General features: G+C 38.6%; 1 long non-coding RNA gene across 1 annotated transcript; it reads left to right on the top strand.

The window, feature by feature from the left end:
- The first annotated feature begins 3,673 nt into the window (after positions 1-3,673).
- On the top strand, positions 3,674-21,657 carry LOC132711389 (uncharacterized). The gene is made up of 3 exons (XR_009622230.1): positions 3,674-3,732; positions 19,538-19,686; positions 21,595-21,657. It is a non-coding gene; the product is annotated as an uncharacterized LOC132711389 (long non-coding RNA).
- The last annotated feature ends 513 nt before the right edge of the window (positions 21,658-22,170 follow it).

The following is a 22,170-nucleotide window of genomic DNA, read 5'->3' as shown; positions in this document are numbered from 1 at the left end:
TATGTCTGTCCTCTTCTCTGTTTTCTTAAAGATTCTTGACTGGGATAAAAGCTGACATTTTAACATTATTGATTGATAGCAATTTAATTTAATAGTGTTTTAACAGTTTATTTTAGCCCTCATAATGTTCCAATTAATTTAATTTTTTAAATTCCATTTTACAGATCTCAAAATCCCCCCTATCTTCTTTTGGTTTTAAATGATGCTCTTAATCCTTGGGAGTGCAAAGAAACTGAATAACTTTTACCTGATCAAAATTAAAGGTTAGTTAAGAGAATATTTAAAACTGTCCCAAGCGGGACAATCTCAGTCTTTCTTAATTTGAGGAGGTATCCAAAGAAATTATTTGGAAGTATTCCAAAGTTTCCCTTGTTTTTTTGCATTTGCCCACCGTTTAATGCTTTACATTATATAGAACTTGGCTGCATTCATATTTGTTATGGACTGATGTCTTTTTCTCTGTAAAAGTTGAGATAAATTTCAAGAGAGCTAATATTCAGGTTTAGAGATAAACCTGAGGAAATATATATTAAGCATAGCTGTATTTCTAGGGACTATTGGTGAAGCCTGTCAAGCTAAATACATCTTTCTGGAGAGCAGATACAATGAAGGCAGCAAAGACTGAAGAAAGTGAGTAGATTAGTTCTTTGGAACCTCTCAGGATTACAAGAGATTGGAAGATTGTCCACATGTTCTCCAAACGAGTAACTGTCTCCAGCACCCCTGGGTTCCAGGAGACAAAGGGATTATTCATCAAGTTCAAAACCACATTTTATTCTCTCTTTTTCTTTTTCTGAGTTTAATTTGTATTTCCTTTTAGTATTGTATTTAAAATTGTTAATGGAAAAAAAAATCCAAAAAAATCATATTGTATTTTCAGTCGAGAGGAATTTTATGTGTTTTGAACATCTATTACAACAGAGATTTCCTTCAGATGTTCTTGAGCAACAACTCTTGGCATCCTTCACAATTGGCCATGCTGGCTAGATTTGGTGGAAGTCACAGTTCAGAAACTTCATATATTTACTTACTTAAGTATTAAAAGTTTAAAAAAGGAAGATTAAAATTAATGCAAACTAATATGAAGTAAGAAGGGGAAAAGAAAAAGAAATCAAAGAGAAAGTTAAAAGTGTAAGAAAAGAAAGATAAGTAAAAGAAATTTAGAGAAGAAGAAAAAACATAAGTCATTCAACATTGGAGAATGTCAAAAAGGTGAAAGAATGTCAGTGGTGGGTTTCAAAAATTTTTACTACCTGTTCTTTGGGCATAGCTTGATGGGCGTGGCTTGTTGGGAATGGCAGGGGAAGGTTACTGCAAAATCCCCATTCCCTCCCAATCAGCTGGGATTTGGGAGGCAGAGAATAGATGGGGGCGGGGCCAGTCAGAGGTATTTACCAGTTCTCTGAACTACTCAAAATTTCCACTACCGGTTCTCCAGAACTGGTCAGAACCTGCTGAAACCCACCTCTGGAGAATGTTTAGCAACTTTTACCCACATTAGTGCTTTTCTAATATGAAATGCAGAATCTGGTACAAAGAAAGGCAAATGGCGGCAGATATCATGGTTGTAAAAGATGACAACTTTTGAACCTGAACATTAGCAGGGTCTGTTCATCTGGTGAATTTTCCTCTTTCTGATGCCAAAGCAGAATTTCTCTGTCTTTCCTTCTTGCTCCCTTGTCCAGGGATGTTTTCCTCACTCCTCATCTCACGTAAAACTAGAACTAAATCGCAGTATGCTTGGGCATCAAAACCACAGAGGGCTGGGAAATCTCCCTCATTCCCACAACTCAGTCGTTATACAAGGAAAATATTATTTTGCCAAAGGCCTAATTGTATCACTTTCAGCAAGTTTTTGAAATTAGGCCAAAGGTCTAACGTTGTCTGCTTATAGCCTCAGCGTCCTTCTCTCTGCTTTAAATCTCCTGCATTGTTACTTCTCTTAAAATTATACAGATCATTCCTTAGTTCAGGGAGAGTTTCTTAATTTAACACTTACCATATTTTTCAGAGTATAAGACGCTCTGGTCTATAAGACGCACCTACCTTTTTTGGTGAGGAAAACAAGAAAAAGAAATCTGCCTCTGCCTCCCAACAATTTTGCCTCATTGCAACAAACAGCAAATAGCCTGTTTTACTTTCATTTTCGTTTTAAGCATAGCTTGATTGGCACAAGAAAAAAAAAAATCTGCTCCCAGCAATTTACCTCCTTGCAGCAAGCAGTAGAGGCCCATGCAAAACAGCTGAGAGTCGGGAGGTCCAATCAACCTGTGCTAATTAGGCTGTGCTGAAGCTGAAATGGGCTGTTTCTTCTTGCTGCTTGCTGCAAGGAAGTAAACTGCTGGGAGGGAGAGGCCAAAGGGTGGGGGCCAGTGGGTGGGTGGGGCTACATTTGGTGTATAAGATGCACCTATATTTTCACCTCCTTTGAGGGAGAAAAAGGTGCATCTTATACTCAGAAAAATATGGTAATTATTTGTCCTTCCTGGAAAAGATTCTGCTTCCTGGTATCTCCAGGGAAGGCTGATAAAAATGCCAGGGAACTGATGTTAGTCTAAGAAATACTAGATGGACTGGGTCAACATTTGCTTGGGGTCAAGGCTGGTTCTTATAGCCATCTCTTTTGTATTTGTGTGTCACCTTTCAAGCCATAAGGCTATTTTTCAACATCTAAAATCTTGCTACAAAGCTACCTGGAGGAGATATGTGTGTGTATGGATGAGTAAATTCATCCCTCTTCACAATCGCCTACAAGATTGGCAGCTTGCCAGAGTGTAGCTTTTAAAAAGAACTTTGCAAGTAGAAGCCACTTCACAGCCACTGGGGTTTCAGATTCTTTTAAAAGGGCTTTTTGGTGTCTAATCTTGTCTCCTTTATTTATGGTCAATTTCTTTCGGAAATAGGTGTAAAAGGATGAGCAAGTGTCCTGGATCTGCTTGGTTTAACCAATATTTAAAATCTGATGAAAGCATGCTTTTACAAAATTCCATCACAAAGAAGTAAACAAAAGATACAAGTTGACCTTTTCATCCTAGACAAGATCAGCAAGCATAGGTTATATTAATTTGATTTCAGAGTGGGTGGGATGGAGGAATGGGATAAATTTATTTCCTTTATAAATCAGAAAGAGTTCAAGCAAAGTACAGCATGTTGCTGTGTTTCATTTATGAAACGCTAAATTGTAGTCATGGAAGTTTAGTGATTGAAGAATATATTTCAGACCAGGCAGCTTCTTGATTGCAGTTGGAACCAATCTGAATATTGAATATTGTTTTCTCCCAATTGGTATTTATATAATCAAATCTACATGCTCTGTAAAAAAATTACTGGGGATTTTTGAAATCTTTCTTCCTTTCTTAGGCAAAAAACCCCAACTGTTTTGCTTAAAATGGAAACAAAAACTTTAGACAATAGTCTTCAAGTTTTTGAAATTCAAGGTATATATATTTGTTTCATCTCTTTTTATATTTCAATCTAGAAGATCCTGGAAGACAGAAGGCAGGAAAGGGTTAGTTTATAATGGGCCACATAAGTATGCTTACAAACAGCCTCTTGGAATGTGAGCTTTTGTAAGTAGTTGACCATCATCACTATAGCTAGCCTAGAGCTAACACTTCTAGCTCAGCTATTAATAAATTCACAAGTCTCAGGGAAGCAAAAGCTAATCCACATGTATCCCTATGCTGATCTCCCTTTCTATTCATTTCCCTGCATTCATCTTCTGCTGATAAGGTAAGACAAATCTCTTAAATTTCACCTTTAATCCTAATTATTGACTTATTTCTTGCAACATTTAGCTGACATTCCTGCCGCCCTGTCACTCAAAACATTTTGTCTCAGACAAACCAAATGCTATTTGGGGCTTCGAAATGTTTAAAGCAGAGGTGGTATTCAGCAGGTTCTGATCAATTCTGGAGAACGAGTAGCGGACATTTTGAGTAGTTCGGAGAATTGGTAAATACCACCTCTGACTGGCCCTGCCCCCACTTATTCTCTGCCTCCCAAGTCCCAGCTGATCGGAAGGAAATGGGGATTTTGCAGTAATCTTCCCTTGGAGTGGGGAGGGAATGGAGATTTTACAGTATCGTTCCCCTGCCAGGCCCACTAAGCCACACCCACCACGCCATGCCACACCCACCAAGCCACGCCTGTAGAACTAGTAGTAAAAATTTTTGAATCACCACTAGTTTAAACCATGGTATTACACACTGAAAAGAACTAACAACCGTGCTAACTTTCAGTGTAATTATGACACGATTCCACTCCTATGAGGCAAAGACACTGTACTTTGCCTCATAGGAAATTTTTTAATGCTTTTCAAAAATAGTAACCTTACTAGCAGTATAATATTGTATTAGGCCCAAATTGTATAATAAACATAATTGTGCTGACATGCATTCTTTACTCCTACTTCCCAACATGTTCAAGGATACTACAGTAATAAATTGACACTCAGTTCCTGATTTTTTAGTAACCAACAGCAAGTCTGTATTTAAACTCAGCTTGCTCATACTCATTTAATCAATTATGAAGCCCACATAATGCTTGGACTGTCAACCATTTTTTTGGTGTTTAATGATGAAGAGCAATAAAATAGTGTGACAATTATGTATTGGTATCATTTGTTTCAAAACGCCTAATGATTTTACATAGAAATTACAACTTTACATAGAAATAGTCTAATATAAAGATTTATAATTTAAGGAGTCATGGTGTCAAAACAGTGATTCCCCTCCCGATTTTCTAGAAATCACCTAACAGGAATGGCCAGAATGTCTGCAAATCAACATTTTCATTATACTTTGTCTTTCAGTCTTCTCCAAATTCCAGAATTTTAAAAAGTCAGTAAAGTTAATAAAAATCAGCCTAGCTTCAAAAGAGTAAATACACATCTCTTACTTTGGCACCGAGTGAACATGAGGTGATGCAGTGTTTGCTTTCATGAAAACAGCCTCTCACTGAAAACAGAAAAAGGGAGAAAAATTCTTGCTTAACCTATTTCTTCCCTATTGATTTTTATAAATAACGGAGTTTGGGGGCTTAGAGCTGACTTCATTTTTTTTCATTTCCATCCTTTTTGCCTGCATTTTATTTATTTATTTATTTATTTATTTATTTATTTATTTATTTATTTATTTATTTAGTCTCATTTCTATGCCGCCCCACTCCCAAGGGACTCTGGGTGGCTTACAACAGAGAATAAAACAATGCAACAATATCCCATACAAAAATTAAAAGAAGACATTAAAACATTAAAACGTTAAAACACATACACTCCAATTTGTGGCCGGGTCTTGCAAGATCACTATAACGAGATCAACGGCCCCAGGCCTGCCAGAAGAGCCAGGTCTTCACTGCTTTGCGGAAGGACAATAGGGTGGGGGCGGTCCGGACTTCAGGAGGTAATTGTTTTCAGAGAGCCGAGGCAGCCACAGAGAAGGCCCTCCTCCGCGGACCCGCCAGCTGACATTGTTTAGCTTACGTGACCCGGAGGAGACCGACTCTGTGGGATCTTACCGGTCGCTGGGAGCTATGTGGTAGAAGGCAGTCTCGAAGATAGCCTGGCCCTGAGCCATGTAGGGCTTTAAAGGTAATAACCAACACCTTGAATTGTGCCCGGAGACCGATAGGGAGCCAGTGCAGCTCGTGGAGAATTGGTGTAATGTTGCAGTGTCATTGTCTATCTGAATTGTTCAGATCAGTTCTTTCCCACTCTTCGTTTTCTATGACGTGTGCTCCTTTCCTCTTTTTATCCCAAAAGTAATAGAGTAATTCATCATGCCGTATCCAGATCTGATCAGAGCCTCTTCCCCTGTCTGCAATTTTATCTCAAGTCAGGAGGTCTTCCTTCAGTACCATATCCTCTGGCTTGTTTCAGTTTGCTCTGTAATTCTCACCACCATCCGTTATTCAGCCCAGATCCCACTATGCATCAGCTCAAGAATGATTATCTATCCAGAGAAATCAATAAACAGAAGCACTATTAATAACAGCCCTTATAAAGGGAATGTCAAAATGATTGTTATGTTCTGTTATGAATGCAAAGCCATCACAGAGAGGAAAGCATCAGAAACGGATTAGAATTAAATCTTTCAGACACTATTATTTAGGGTTCATTAATAGTCCGGTGTCAACACCTTAAGGCTGTGTGTGCTAGTAGCATTTTGGGGGAGGGATGCCTAAAATTATAAAAGTTTAGTGTATAAGCAGCAGAGCCTTCAGTGCTTAGTCTTCCAGCCTTGGCTTGGTCAGGATCAATCTACTCGGTGGCTCTTAATAGTGAATGAAAAAGTTCTGATCACAAAAGAATCTTCAAACTTGGTTGCTTTAAAGAGCAGCTCTTTAAACCAAGGGAGGGCAAGACAGGACATATGTCAGTCTTTGTCAGTCTTCTATTTAAAATGCCCTGAGATCTCCAGTATTATACCACTAATTAGCAAAGTTCTATGACACATTTATTTTTCAAAAACAAGATTTAAATTAGGTATGTACCACGCTTATTTTAAGGTGGAAAAATCCACAACCCTATGTTTATTTGGTGACGAACATAGTTAATCTTCCTTCCCCCTTCTATTTTCTATTTTCTTCACAACAACAGCCCTGTGAAGTGAGCTAGGCTGAGAGAGAGTGACTGTCCCAAGGTCACCCAAATGGTTTCCATGGCTAAGGCAGGACTAGAACTCACAGTCTCCCACTTCTTAGCCTGGTGCCCTAACCACTACACCAAATTGGTTCTCTAATTAGCCCTTTAAAAAAATTAGCCCTGATTGTTTTAATGATGCCATTATACTATTATTCCCCACTTTAAACATACAAATGCAAGACTGTTGAGATTAGTGATGAATAGAAATCATGACATAAGAATATTCATTTACACTCTTCTGTAGTTTTCATCCAAAGTGTATTTATTTAAATTGAGTCTAATCTGATTTTCAAATTGGCAATTTTAAAACGGGTGGACTTGGACTCACAGAATTGCTGGCTGGAAAAATTTTATCAGTTCAAGTCCATGCATCTCAACGTTGCCAAACTTTAAAAACACTAGTCTAATCTATCCAGAGAAATTTGCATCCAGCTAGCATATTTGAAATTGCAGGCTGTAATAATTTTCTCTTAAATATATATATATATTGTTTCTAACCGCTAACTTGTGCAAATTGGGAAACAACTCTTTTCCCCCCTAAAATCATACAATTTAGCCTAAAATCATAAAAAGAGCCGTGGTGGCACAGTGATTAGAATGCAGTACTGCAGGCTGCTTCTGCTGATCACTGGCTGCCAGCAGTTTGGCAGTTCGGGTCTCACCGGCTCAAGGTTGACTCAGCCTTCCAAGGTCAGGTAAAATAAGGACCCAGATTGTTGGGCGCAATATGAGTTTGCAGCAATTCAACCAGCATACAAATTAATAATTCATCAGGATTCATTTATAGAAGAAACTTCTTTATATATTGAAGGGAAACAATAATAAGGATAGAACATAAAATACTGATATACTAGATTTAGTAAAAACTTGTTATTCTGTAACTATTAGGTTCCTGTAACACATATATTGTGCCTTTGTAGCTGTATCACATATATTATTCCTTTATATTTTGTTACAAACATATTGTTATTATCTGGTATTTGTCAAACGTATGTCCCTGCCATTTGACCTAAACCCATATCAATCTTCTTCCTGTTTTTCTTGTGCCATCTAAGAGCATGGTATGTATCTTAGTTGGAACTGCAGACATCAACCAAGAGATAATTTACACCTCAACCCTAATTTATGCCTTTGATCTGTATAAGCTTGTTCCTTGGAGAAACAGGGGGCCAAATGGCCAATTGAGAAAACAAAGGAATGCTCAAGGATGAGATAAGACTAATTGGGAAGTTTCTATACCCTTGCAGGGCAACAAGGAATACACAAACCTAAATTAGGAGGCCAGAATTGGGTACTAAGCTGAGTCTCTGAGGGTATAAAAGGACACCATACCTTCCCCAAGGTGTGGCTATCTCCTCACATGCATTGTATCTGTATGTTCTGGATATAGTCCCACCCAGTATTTTGTTTTTGGCCTTAAATAAAATCTGTTTTTTTGCAAGCCTCGTCTTGAGTCTCTCTCTTTGGCATTCTGGTGACTCAAGTATATTTTGGGACCTTACAATAAATAATATAAAACATGATGCATGTATACAATACCCATGCAGTTCTTTCACAGCACAAAATGGAAGCAAGCTAGTGCCAGTGCACTCAAGCTCTTATATACAGAAACAGTTAAACTAAACCACGCCCAGGTTCCAAACTGTCTGAGTCACCAAACAGTCCCCATTGGCTGACCTGTAGCCATGTCTATTCCAATTCATGAACTCTTATATACTGACAATATGCTGACTCTGTAATCACTTAGAGAGGGCTGTAAAGTACCATGAAGCAGTATATAAGTCTAACTGCTTGCTAATTGCTAATTTCCCCATCACTAGAAGTTCAATAATAATGAGGCAGAATGAGCTTCCATTGTTATACTGTAAAATTTTGACATTGAAATAGAAAAGATCCCAAACATTCTTCAATTGTGAAAGGCTGAAAAACAAGACAACAGTGGACAAATTTTAAGCATGGGAATTTTAAAGTGAGGAATGCATATCAGAGTTGGCATTCTTCCAGGTGGCTGCTATTCTAGTCTGTTTATCAAGATGGGCAATATCGGAAGATGAAAGCTAGTTTGGTGTAGTAGTAGTTAATGCATCAGGCTAGAAACCAGGTGACTAGGAGTTTAGCCCCACCTTCTGTTGCCAGAAGTTGGTGGCTCAGTCTCACTTACGACCAAAACTGAGCCCCAAATTTCTGCTGCTAAGTGAGACAATTAAGTGAGTTTTGCACCCTTTTAGGACCTTCCTTGCCATAGTTGTTAAATGAATCACTGCAGTTCTTAAGTTAGTAACACAGTTAAGTGAACCTGGCTTCCCCATTGACTTTGCTTGTCACAAGTTCACAAAAGATGATCACATGACCTCAGGACACTGCAACCATCATAGATATGTGTCAGTTGTGAAGCATTTGAATTTCAATCACATGACCATGGGGTGCTGCAACATTTATAAGTGTGAAAAACGGTCACAACACACTGTTTTCAGTGCTGCTGTAACTTTGAACAGTCACTAAAGGAACTGTTTTAAGTCGAGGACCACCTGTGTTTTGGGATTCTGTAAAAGTTGTTTTGGGAATTACATAAGGTTCATTGTTTGAAAATTTATAATACTGATGCTCAAATTAGTGATGAAATCTTGATCAAGGTAGTTTCCTTTCTACTTCCCAGTATATGAAGTTTGAATGAAATAATTTACACATGATTGTGATAATAGTTTGTCAGTTATGCAACTGGCATCCTCACCCTTTTCTACTGGGCACAAAATCTGATGGCCACTCAGAAAGCTCAAACTGCCCAAGGAGCTGCTGATAGAATTCTACAGAGGAATTATTGAGTCTGTCATATGCACCTCTATAACTGTCTGGTTTGGTTCTGCAACCCAACAAGACAGACACAGACTTCAGAGGATAATTAGAACTGCAGAAAAAACAATTGCTACCAACCTGCCTTCCATTGAGGACCTGTATACTGCACGAGTCAAAAAGAGGGCTGTGAAAATATTTACAGACCCTTCGCATCATGGACATAAACTGTTTCAACTCCTACCCTCAAAACGATGCTATAGAGCACTGCATATCAGAACAACTAGACACAAGAACAGTTTTTTCCCGAACGCCATCACTTTGCTAAACAAATAATTCCCGCAACACTGTCAAACTATTTACTAAGTCTGCACTATTATTAATCTTCTCATCGTTCCTATCACCCATCTCCTCCCACTTATGACTATATGACTGTAACCTTGTTGCTGGTATCCTTACAATTTATATTGACTGTTTCCTAATATGATTTGATTGTTATTTGTACCCTATGATTATCATTAAGTGTTGTACCTTATGATTCTTGATGAATGTATCTTTTCTTTTATGTACCCTGAGAGCATATGCATCAAGACAAATTCCTTGTGTGTCCAAACACACTTGGCCAATAAAGAATTCTATTCTATTCTATTCTATTCTATTCTATTCTATTCTATTCTATTCTATTCTATTCTATTCTATTCTATTCTATTCTATTCTATTCTTGACCTTCATTATATCACTTGATGTTTAGGCTACTGAGCCATAAGATTTTTTTCCTACTTTCTTTCCTTAAGGATATCTCTGAGGGAAATAGTAGATTTTCTGATCCCATTCACAGCCATAGCACATATTTGAGAAGCCTGAATTCAGTAGACCTTATTTTATCTTTTCAAGATATTGTAAAACTTACCAGGGAGCAGTTCACCATGTCTATGTTATATATGGGCTTATCGTAGGAACGTAACACAGCCCAAAGTTTATACAGAAAATGAAAACCTGCTACGAAAAGAGACTGCCCTACGTCTCATGAGTTGGTTTTCTCCTCAGATGGTTTTCAGTATTGCTCTCCATTCTCAGCTAGATGTTAGAATTATCACCTCTTATTTCACAAAGAATCCAAGTTGCCTTTAAACAGACCAGTAAAACAGAGTTGGGGGTGTGCGCAGGGGAGGGAAGCACTGGTACCACTTGCTATGATTTCTCTGGAAAATAATAATTCACATCTGACTTCTGCAGCGGTTTGAGATTTATGCTAGCTTTTACAAACACTCACTCTCTGTCTTTTGTGTTTGCTTTGAATGCTGAAATGGCGGTCTATAATCCTCATGAAAAAAAGATGCCTTCAGTTAGCAGGATATTTATTTTTCCGAGCCCTAGATAATGCAGAGGGAGGTAAAGGGATGCCATTCAAATGGCTGGATAACAGATGCTAGTTTATTTGTGCAGAAGATTAAAGATTGCTGTCTATTACCTTAGGAGGAAAGTATTTTCCTCCTATTGTATTTTTCAGCACAGGACAAGAGGCTGGGAATTCCATGAATAGATGCTACTATCTGGATTAATATATCATTTGAAGAACCTGAGCAATTGCACTGAATCTTTGTGCCAAATTTTATACTAAGTGCCAGTTCCTGCCCGCTACACTTCTAATCAAAGCAGAGGAGATAAAAATGCAAGTTCCTGTGACATTAAGATTTGAGTCTGCATGATGAGAAAAAACTATTCTCTATACTATCTCTTGTGACAGGAATACTGGCTGATATACTGCCCCCTGCTCCTATGCTTTAAAATGTGTCTAACCCAGCAAGAAGCTTTTTTTACCTTATTCATTCACTCATTCATTACAGGTAGTCCTCGACTTACAACAGTTCATTTAGTGACTATTCAAAATTACAATGACACTGAAAAAAGTGACTTATGTCTGTTTTTCACATGGTCATGTGATCAAAATTCAGATACTTGGCAACTGTCTCATATTTATGAAGGTTGCAGTGTCCCAGGGTCATGTGATCACCTGTTGTGAACTTCTGACAAACGAAGTCAAACGGGGAATCCAGATTCACTCAACAACTGTATTAGTAACTTAACAGCTGCAGTGATTCACTTAACAACTGTGGCAAGAAAGGTTCTAAAATGGGGCAAAACTCACTTAACAAAATGAATTTTGGGTTCAGTTGTGGTCCTATGACAAGGACTAGCTATAATCCATCGTATTTATATAGCCGCCTATCTCACAAATAAATGGACAGCATATACCAAAGCTAAAAATAATATTGATATTATTATCAAAAATGTATTTTTATAGTTTTAAAGGGAAGATCAAGTGTTAATTACACTTGAGCCATCTCAATATTTCACAAGTCCCCTGGGATTCCCAGGCCAGATCTTGAGGAACTTCCAGAAAGTTAAAAAGGATGCAACCAGCCTCACTTTGAGGGTGGGTGGGGAGGGAAGGAATGCTCCATTAAATAGGGGCCAGAGCAGAAAAAAACTTCTACCTAGGAGCCACAAGTGAAACTCCTTAGCTGAGAGGACCTGCAGCCCTCTCTACTGGATCTGGTGGGACAGCAGATGTAATCAGGAGAGGCAGTCCCTCAGATAATCCATTCCCATGCCATGTAAGGCTTTAAAGATTAAAACTAGCATCTTGAATTGGACCTGGAAAGGAGTGATAACCAATGCAGCTCCTGGAGCAAAGATATAATGAAAAGGAGCACGCTTAACTGCCTGTGCTGCTGCATTTTGCACCAATTGAAACTCCTGGATGCTCTTCAATACCAGCTCCATGTAAAGCACATTACAATAGTCCACCAAAGAAGTGACCAGGGCATGAGTGACCATGAATAGAGCCTCTTGATATAGGAACAGGTGCAAATGATATACAATACAAAATTGAGAAAAGGCCCTCTTAGCCCTGATCGCCCACCTGTTCCTCAAGTCTAGAACGCCTAGATTGCACACTGTTTGGAGCAGTGCAACCTCTTCCAACACCAAACATCATGTAGTCTCAAAACCGGTAGACCAGAGGTGGGTTTCAGCAGGTTCTGACCAGTTCTGGAGAACTGGTAGCGGAAATTTTGAGTAGTTCGGAGAACCGGTAGTAAAAATTCTGACTGGCCCCGCCCCCATCTATTCTCTGCCTCCCAAGTCCCAGCTGATCAAGAGGAAATGGGGATTTTGCAGTATCCTTCCCATGGATTGGGATGGGAATGGAGATTTTACAGTATCCTTCCCCTACCACACCCACCAAGCCATGCCACGCCCACCAAGCCACACCCACAGAACCGGTAGCAAAAAAATTTGAAACACACCACTGCAATAGACCCTAAAACCTAAAGCCATTCTGTCAGGATTCAATTGAAGCCTATTGTGTCCCATCCAGACCCTCATAGCTTCCAGGCCCTGTGATGATACATCCACAGCATCACTTAGTTTGCCTGGGATAGAGATATATAATTGGCAGTGGAGGAATTTACCCAGTGGCCTCATGTAGATGTTGCATAGAAGTGGGGAGAGAACTGATTCCTGTAGCACCCCACACAGTAGGGGCCAAAGGCAAGATCTCTCCTCCCAAATCACCACTAACTGGAATTCTTCTCAAAGAAAGGAGGAAAACCAGTCCTGGAACTGTGTTACCCAACCCTGATCCCCTGAGTGAATTCAGAAGAAACCATTATTGATGGTGTTAAACATCACGTAGAGATCAAATAAAACAAAGATGGATGCACAATCCTCAACCCACCCATGCCGGAGGTCATCTCAAAGAATGACCAATAACTTTTCTGTCTCATGCCTGGATCTGATTCTTGATTGAAAATGAACAACCCTCTGAAGATGTTGTGCAAGCACCTTCTCAACAACTTTCCCCAGAAAGGGAAGTTAGGTACTCAACAAAAATGGTCCAGTATAATGAAATCAGCAATGGTTTCTTGAGGAGGTGCTGATCCAAACCTCCTTAAGAAGTAATGGGACACCAAGACCAACAGATGAAGAAGTGATAAAAAAAAGTTTTAGAATGTGCTGAGATGGACAAGTTAACAAAAGAAATTAAAGAAAAAGAAGAGACAGATTACTATACAATTTGGAATAAATGGTATGAATGGTTTGAGAGCAGCAATAAAGAACAAAACAAACAAGAGAAGAAACACTTGTTAAAAAGAGGATATATTTATATGTTGTATGTTATGTGTTTGTCAGAATGTGTAGTAATAAAACAATAAAACTTTTTTTTAAAAAAGTAATGGGATAACCCCCTCAACGAAAGAAGAATTTACTATCACTAGAACTAGGGGTGGTATTCACTTACCTTCGCTACTTGTTCGCAAATGTGAGCGCACGCGCCACCTCCCTGCATGCCCAGAGCCTTCCATGCATGCGGAGAGGGTCAAAAACAGGACGTGATGGCATCCGGGCGGGTGGGCAAAGCCTCCCACAGCCACCGCTACTGGTTTGCCCGAACCGGATAGAACCTGCTGAATTCCACTACTGACTAGAACCCTTTCACACAACACCTTCTATACTAACTTAAGAAGCCAGGAGAAGCATTAATCTAAGGAGCAGGTGGCTGAACTGCTGTGAATACTTTTAGCTTTTGATTACAAAAGATCAAGGTGTTGCCACAATCATAACAATACTTTATCCTTGAAAAGCTATTAGTGTCATTGTACCACAGAAATTCCACACTTTATAGTGAATAACCCCCCATAAGTACCATGTTACAGTGAATATATTCTTATCAATAATTCTATCAATTATGGATTGTTCTATCTAATAAAACAATTACAGTCATATCTTCCTTAAACATCTAATTGAACTTCGAATATTCTCATAAAATCCATGTAGATTACTCACCAAACCTTTAATACTTGTTTTTGATTCCCCCGCCTCCCCCAGGGACTAGCATTAGGCAGAAGGAGACTTCCTTCATTTGGAGTTGGAGGTACAGAAAACTGTTACATATAATTTGGAGGTTGAAAATTAGTTGTGCCACACCAAGCAAAAAAAGGTTGACCCCATTGATTGAGAAGCAGCTGGAGATTCTGTAGAGTCAGAGTAATTGTAAATTAGCAGAGAAGAAATGTTGGGTTGAGTGATGATTGCAGACCATGAAGTTCAGAAGTTAGATAAGGTTTGCCCAGTCTTGAAAGGAAAAAAATGGAAAGAAAATGGAGTTGCTAGGAGTTCAGGAAATTAACTATCAGAATCTGGAAACGAAGAAAGATAAGGGAGAAACAATGCTGTTAAAAATCTAAAACAATGACAAACCACTTCTGTATTGTTAAGAAAACTACAGTACTTGGACACACCTAACTAGTCACTGGGAGTTAAACTTAACATAAGCTTTGCTTTTACAACAAGAAACCTAAAAGCAGTCTACTGTAATTATATGGAGAAGTATTGCAATAGCAGTAGTGTACATTAATTTTGATTGTGACTTATCTGTTTGTTTAATCAGTGATGTCATCAAAGTAAACAAAACCCATGCAGATGTCACCAGGTCATGACCCTAATTAGATTTATTCATTTATTATATCCCACCTTTATTATTATTTTTTAAATAACTCAAGACAGAGAACATATCATATTACAGCAACCCTATGAGGTTCACTGGGCTGAGACAAAGTAATTGGCTCAAGGTCATCCAGCAGGCTTCCATGGCTAAGACAGGACTAGAACTCACGGTTTCCTGCTTTCTAGCCTGGTGCTTTAATCACCAGACCAAAGGTCAGGATTCCTACTGAACAGCTTTACAAAGCCTTAGTAATACCACATTTGGAATACTGCATCCAATTCTGGTCACCACAATAAAAAAATGATATTGAGACTCTGGAAAAAGTGCAAAGAAGATGCAAAAATGATTAGGGGGCTGGAAGCTAAAACATAGGAAAAACAGTTGCAGGAATTGGGTATATCTAGTCTAATGAAAAGAAGGACTTAGAGTGATAGGATAGTACTGTCCCAAAATTTGAGGGACTCCTACAAAGATGAAGGGATCAAACCAGAGGTGGGTTCTGACCAGTTCTGGAGAACTGGTAGCGGAAATTTTGAGTAGTTCGGAGAACTGGTAGTAAAAATTCTGACTGTCCCTGCCTCCATCTATTCTCTGCCTCCCAAGTCCCAGCTGATCAGAAGGGAATGGGGATTTTGCAGTAACCTTCCCCTGGAGTGGGGAGGGAATGGAGATTTTACAGTATCCTTCCCCTGCCACGCCCACCAAGCCATGCCATCCCACCAAGCCACATCCACAGAACCAGTAGTAAAAAACTTTGAAACCCACCACTGGATCAAACTGTTTTCCAAAGCACCAAATGGCAAGACAAGAAGCAATGGTTGGAAACTAACCAAGAAGCAACCCTAGAACTAAGGAGAAATTTCCCAACAGTGAGAACAATCAACTAATTGTGATATGACTGTAACCTTGTTGCTGGTATCTTTACAATTTATATTGACTGTTTCCTAATATGATTTGATTGCTTATTTGTTCTCTATGGCTATCATTAAGTGTTGCACCTCACAATTGTTCATGAATGTATCTTTTCTTTTATGTACAATGAGAGCTTATGCACCAAAACAAATTCCTTGTGTGTCCAATCACACTTGGCCAATACAGAATTCTATTCTGTTCTGTTCTGTTCTGTTCTGTTCTGTTCCGTTCCGTTCCGTTCCGTTCCGTTCCGTTCCGTTCCGTTCCGTTCCATTCCATTCCATTCCATTCCATTCCATTCTATTCTATTCTATTCTATTCTATTCTATTCTATTCTATTCTATTCTATTCTATTCTAATGGAATAGCTTGCATTCAGCAGTTGTGAGTGCTCCATCAATGGAGGCTTTCAAAAAGAGACTGAACAACCATTTGTCTTAAATGGTACAGGGTCTCCTGCTCAATCATGGGATTGGACTAGAAGACTTCCGAGGTCTCTTCCAATTCTATTACTATATTTTCTACATTCTAAGTTGTAGAACAGTGCTGGGAAGCAGACAGTAGTATTGGAAAATGTGGTCTGCTATTCATGGAAGACAATTTATGTGGATAGGTCAGTGGTGGGTTGCTACCATTTTCCCCCTGATTAGGCAAACTGGTAGCAGCGACGGTGGGAGGCTCCGCCCACCCGCCCGGACATCTCTGCACATGCGCAGAAGCTTCTGCACATGCACAAAAGCATCATGTGTGCATACCCACAAACAAACCAGTAGCGACGGGATTTGAATACCACCACTGGGTTAGATAGATTAAATTTCAAGACTGATAGGGTATTGGGCTCAGAAATGCTACCAGTTCAATGCTCAAGGCAAACTCAGTCAAAATCGGAGATCTCGTTATATGGTGCTAGGCAGAGACAGTTGTGCCAGTTTTAGATTTGTTAGTCACAGAGGAACTTTTGGGGATAATTTGAACATGTACATGGCACACTGGGCTTACTTGCCCAAAATGAACCTTGTACTTAGCATGAAACATGTGGCACAGCAACTACTCCTTGAAGGAAAGATGACAGATGTTGAGCAACTTCAAGCTTGCTTGGGTGTAGAAAAGAAAGAAAATAAAACACTGGAAATAGGTTGGTCAGAAGCAAAGGGAGCGTGAAAAAGTCTTACAGCAATATTTTAAACATTACATGGTGTAAAGTTATTTCTCTGACAATGACAGATGTTTCCATGCCAAAATGGGGGAATTAGAGTTCTTGATCCTAATCTCAAACATAGAGTGGGGACAGGCATTGTCTCACATAGAGACAATAAGTGGGATAACATCATTCTTTGATACAAATTTTATATAAAGGACAGAAAAATGTGGTGTGGGGGAGGTGTTAATTATTTGCATCTGCCTTTACTATAGAAAATATAGTAGACATCTGTGCTGTATTGGCTTTCTTAGGGGAGCAATCAGAAAAACATTAATTAAGATTAATAAGATAAGATATTGTAGGACAGGGGTGTCAAACTGGGGGCCTGTGGGCCGGATGCATCAAGCGCAGGCCACGGCCACCCCAGCTCCGTGAATGGGAAAAACATCACAAAACATCATGTGATGGCAACGTGATGCAGTGAGTTTCCTACAACGTGATGCACTGAGTATCCTACAACACCTGTGTTGTAGGACATCTTGAAAAACTTGAAAGTTCTGATGACACCTATCTGAGAGTCTTGGCTAGTCCTTTAGTTCTTAAAGAACTAAAATGTAAAATTGCTGCAAAAATATGTATGTAACTTAGTCCTCAAATTAGAAAACCGGAATATAGCCACTGCGAAATCAGGTTTTACAAAGGGATCCAGGAAAGCTCAAAGAAGTTGGAGGCCACTCTGTTTAGCACATGTTCTGGGATGTGTATAATAATAATAATAATGATGATGATGATAATAATAATAATAATAATAATAATAATAATAATAATAATAATGATAATAATAATAATAATAATAATAATAATAATAATAGTTGTTGCTATAAAACATAAAAACAACATAAAAAAACATTTTTTATATTGTTACGTTAACATAACTATTGTTATGTCAGGTGTGTTGTGGACCAAGTGCCTGTCAGTCTGAATCCTAAAGATCTTGTGGGACTTTAGGATTCAGACTGACAGGCACTTGGTCCACAACACACCTGACATAACAATAGTTGAAAAGAAAAAAGTATGGTTCATTGACATTGCAATACTTGGTGATGTACGCATTGAAGATAAGCAGCAAGAAAAAATCACAAAGTACCGGGACTTGCAAATTAAAGTTGAGCGACTGTGGAAAAAGAAATCGTGTGTTGTCCCGATTGTAATTGGAGCCCTTGGAGCAATACCGAAAGGGCTACCCCGCTATTTAGAAATTCTAAATTTCCCGGACTTGAACATTTTGACTCTACAAAAAACCACCTTACTCGGAACAGCTTACATCCTCCGATGATACCTTAACAGTTCCTAGGTCCTTGGTTAGGACTCAAGCTGCTGAGCTATTAACCAGCCTCAAAGGCTGTGAATCTCACTAAAGATTAACCAATAATAATAATAATAATAATAATAATAATAATAATAATACCCGAAGTATATAGAGGAAGAAATCTTGTTGAAAGAAAATCAGCATAGTTTTTATAAAAGTAAATCCTGCCTTACGAACCTTACAGTTTTTCTGAGTTGCCAACTGAGTTCTCAGTTGGCACATGGATGGAGATGATCATCTTGATACTGTATACAGGTTGTCCTCGATTTATGGCCACAATTAAGCTCAAAATTTCTGTTGCTAAGTGAGACATTGCTAAGTAAGTTTTGCCCTATTTTACAACCTTTTTGCCCCATTTGTTAAATGAATCACTGCAGTTGTTAACTTAGTAACACGGCTGTTAAGTGACTCTGACTTCCCCATTGACTTCGCTTGTCAGAAGGTTGCAAAAGGGGATCACATGACCCTGGGACACTGCAACTGTCATAAATATGAGTCAGTTGACAAACATCTGGATTTTGATCACATGACCATGGGGATGGTGCAACGGTCGTGTGAAAAATGGTCATGTCACTTTTTTCAGTGCCGTTGTAACTTCATTCACTAAATGAACTGTTGTAAGTCGAGGACTATCTGTACCTCAATTTTCAGAAGGCCTTTGATAATATTCCTCATCAAAGGTCTTGAATAAACCTTTACAGTCATGGAATAAGTAGATTAGTCCTTTTAAAAATTGTTAATTGTTTAAAATTCAGAAAATAAAAATAAATAAACAATAACCTCAATGGAGCTAAATGCAAAGCGGGAAACACATCAACCCCCTAAAGTGAAAATGTGCTATTTGTTTTTAAATTATCTTAATAAGAGGTGAGATGTGTGCAAGGTAAATTTGCAAATGATAGCAAAAAATGCATGGTTGTGAAAATCAGAAATGATTGTAAAGATTTTGAAAAGGACATCTTTATATTGGGAGAATGGTCAACTAAATAACAAATGAGGTTCAATGTAAGTAAGTGTAAAGTGATATCTATTTCACCAAACCCAACCCAATCCAACCCAACCCAACCCAACCCAAACCCAACCCAACCCAACCCAACCCAAACCAAACCAAACCAAACCAAACCAGCTTTTTTTCCCCAAGAGGCAACTGGATTTTCTGTTTTTTCTTCAGAGAGAGCTGAAGAAGCTTCTTGGATGAGAAGGGAAACGTCTTCAAAGAAAAAAACCTCTTGGAAAAAACTACCTTTGGGACAACCATGACCTAGATGACTGAGAATCTCCCTAGACAAACCAAAACAACAATAACAGCCCAAATTTCAGGTACGTACATACTGCTGGAGTGAGCTATATGTAATTAATCAGGAAATTGTGTTAGGGTCACTATAAATAACTCAATGAAGATTCATGTTTATTCAATAGGAGGCATCAGTGAAAAAGGCAAACTCTATGCCAGGGATCTTTAGGAAAGCGGCTAATATAAAATTTCCAAAATTCTAATAGCCATATATAGCTATCAATCCATGCCTACATTTACATCATCACATTTGAGAAAGAACTGGAAACGTGAACCATGGATTCAGGCATGTATAGGAAAAGTCCTTTGACACTAGAAGATGACTAAAAGAGGGATGATTGAGGTAAATGTAATTTTAAAAAAAGTGGAGAGAGAGAATCCCCCCCCCTTTTCTCAAAACACCAGGACCAGGAGTAATCCAATTAAGCTGTTTGATTAGCTTTAGAATCTAATTTAGATTTAGAACAGCAACAGCAACAAAAATCTTCACAAAGTACATAATTAACCTGTGGAATTAACATAGATAGAATTTGGATGGCTTTAAAAAGGGATTGGATATATCCAGAAAAGTTCATGCTACCTTCCAAGTGGGAGCAGTCTACCTCCAAAAACTAGTGCAGCAGAATAATAGTCGAGAGGAATGCCTGCTATTTAGGAATATATGTAATTCTTGATTTATGACCATTTATCGACAATTTGAAGTTACAATGGTGTGGAACAAATGGTGGGTTGACTGGAGTTTCAGCCATCCTACGTGATCATGATCTGGGCACTTGGCAACCAGCTCACATTCGTGGCTTATTGTAGTGCTCCATGATGATGTGATTGCCGTTTGTGATCTTCCCTGCTGGCTTCCCCAGAAAGTAAATGGGAAAGCCAGCAGAGAAATTTGCAAGTCATTGAGATGGTAGATAGATAGATAGATAGATAGATAGATAGATAGATAGATAGATGGATGGATGGATGGATGGATGGATGGATGGATGGATGGATGGGTGGGTGGGTGGGTGGGTGGGTGGGTGGGTGGATGGATGGACGGACGGATGGACGGACAGACAGACAGACAGACAGACAGACAGATGAAATATTAGGTTGCAGGAGTTCTTGAACTTGGTTTTTCATTGGTAGATGTTTCATTACCAGCCCAAATAACATTTCAGTTGTTCAACGGAATAGCACTGAAGACATCTATGGGATAATGTAAATAAGAAACCAAGCTCAAGGAATTCCTACAACTAACACACAGCTAGCCTTTTCCATGAAACATGTAAGTCTGCCAGCTGGATAGCTAACCCAGCTCATAACAATTCTAAAGCAATCATTTAGGATAAGAAGGTAAAGAGATCAGAAACTCAGGAACTCAATCCGCTTCCAAGGGCTCTCTACCCTGCTAAGACTCTGGAGTTGGAGTGATGATTCAGACATGTTTGTTCCATTCTGGTTAAAAGAATCTGTTCCAAACTACTTGCTGCAAATCCATGTTATTGCCTTTGGATGTAATTATTTCTAATTATAATTATTTCTAATTATTAATTAAACAGATGGATAAGTCAGTCTTTCATTTCTTCATGTGTGTATGTGGGTGGGTGGGTGTTGCTGAAGAGTTGCACCAATTCTTTAAAAAAAATTAAAGGAAACAAAGCAAGTCTATTAGTATTTCAAAAGAGCAAAAGAAGAGAGAAACTGAGGACTGGACCACTTAGATGATAATAGACAAAGAGAATCTTGTTTAAGTTTGCTTAAATACCCAAACTTGACATTTCTATAAAAACATACATAAAACAAAGTGGCTAATACAGTTTCTATTTTTTTCTTAAAAAGAGACTGCCCCATCCTTCATTTTTCACCCCACTGAAAAAAGTGGGAAAGTTTGTAGTTTTCCTCATTTTTTCCACTTGTTTGTTTATTAAATTTCTATCCTGACTTTCCTCCAGGAGCTTAAGATGGATTCCATAGGGCTCTCCATTGTTTTATCACCAGCAATCCATCCATCCAGGTAGGTTGAACGAGAGAGGATTACTGGCTGAATGTCACTCTGTAAATTTTCATGCCTGAAGCCAAACTTGAACTTGGTATCCCCTGTCCTCATCCTATAGTTTAAACCCTGCACCATACTTATCTGTACTTTGCCTTGTCTTTGAATTTTTGAAATCCCTGCATTGGAAGAAATAGAGGAAAGAAAGATTATAATTTACTCAGGACCTTTTGTTGCTCCTATGCATCTTTGAAAAGTAAAAACATAAGCATTTGTTCTCTTGCTGCTGTGGAAATACCTGGTGTATGTTGCTTGGGTTTTTCTTTTTTCTTTTCTTTTTTTAGATAGAACCTTTGCATGCCTTTGTAAAATATGTTGTTTTGTCATATAGTTTGCTCTCCTGGCATTGCAAAAGCTTCTCAAAGACTGATTAAAATGCATTGTGTAAGCTAAAAAGATATTAATCATTTCTGCAGTGCTCTGCTGAATATAAAGACCATTTCTTATTGTACAGTCTCAAATACCCCTATGAAAA

Source organism: Pantherophis guttatus, chromosome 2, assembly GCF_059756535.1.
Source record: "Pantherophis guttatus breed Tessera chromosome 2, ASM5975653v1, whole genome shotgun sequence".
Classification (NCBI taxonomy): Eukaryota; Metazoa; Chordata; class Lepidosauria; order Squamata; family Colubridae; genus Pantherophis; species Pantherophis guttatus.
Note: the sequence above shows the minus strand (reverse complement) of the source record. Positions and strands in the feature narration are given on the sequence as shown.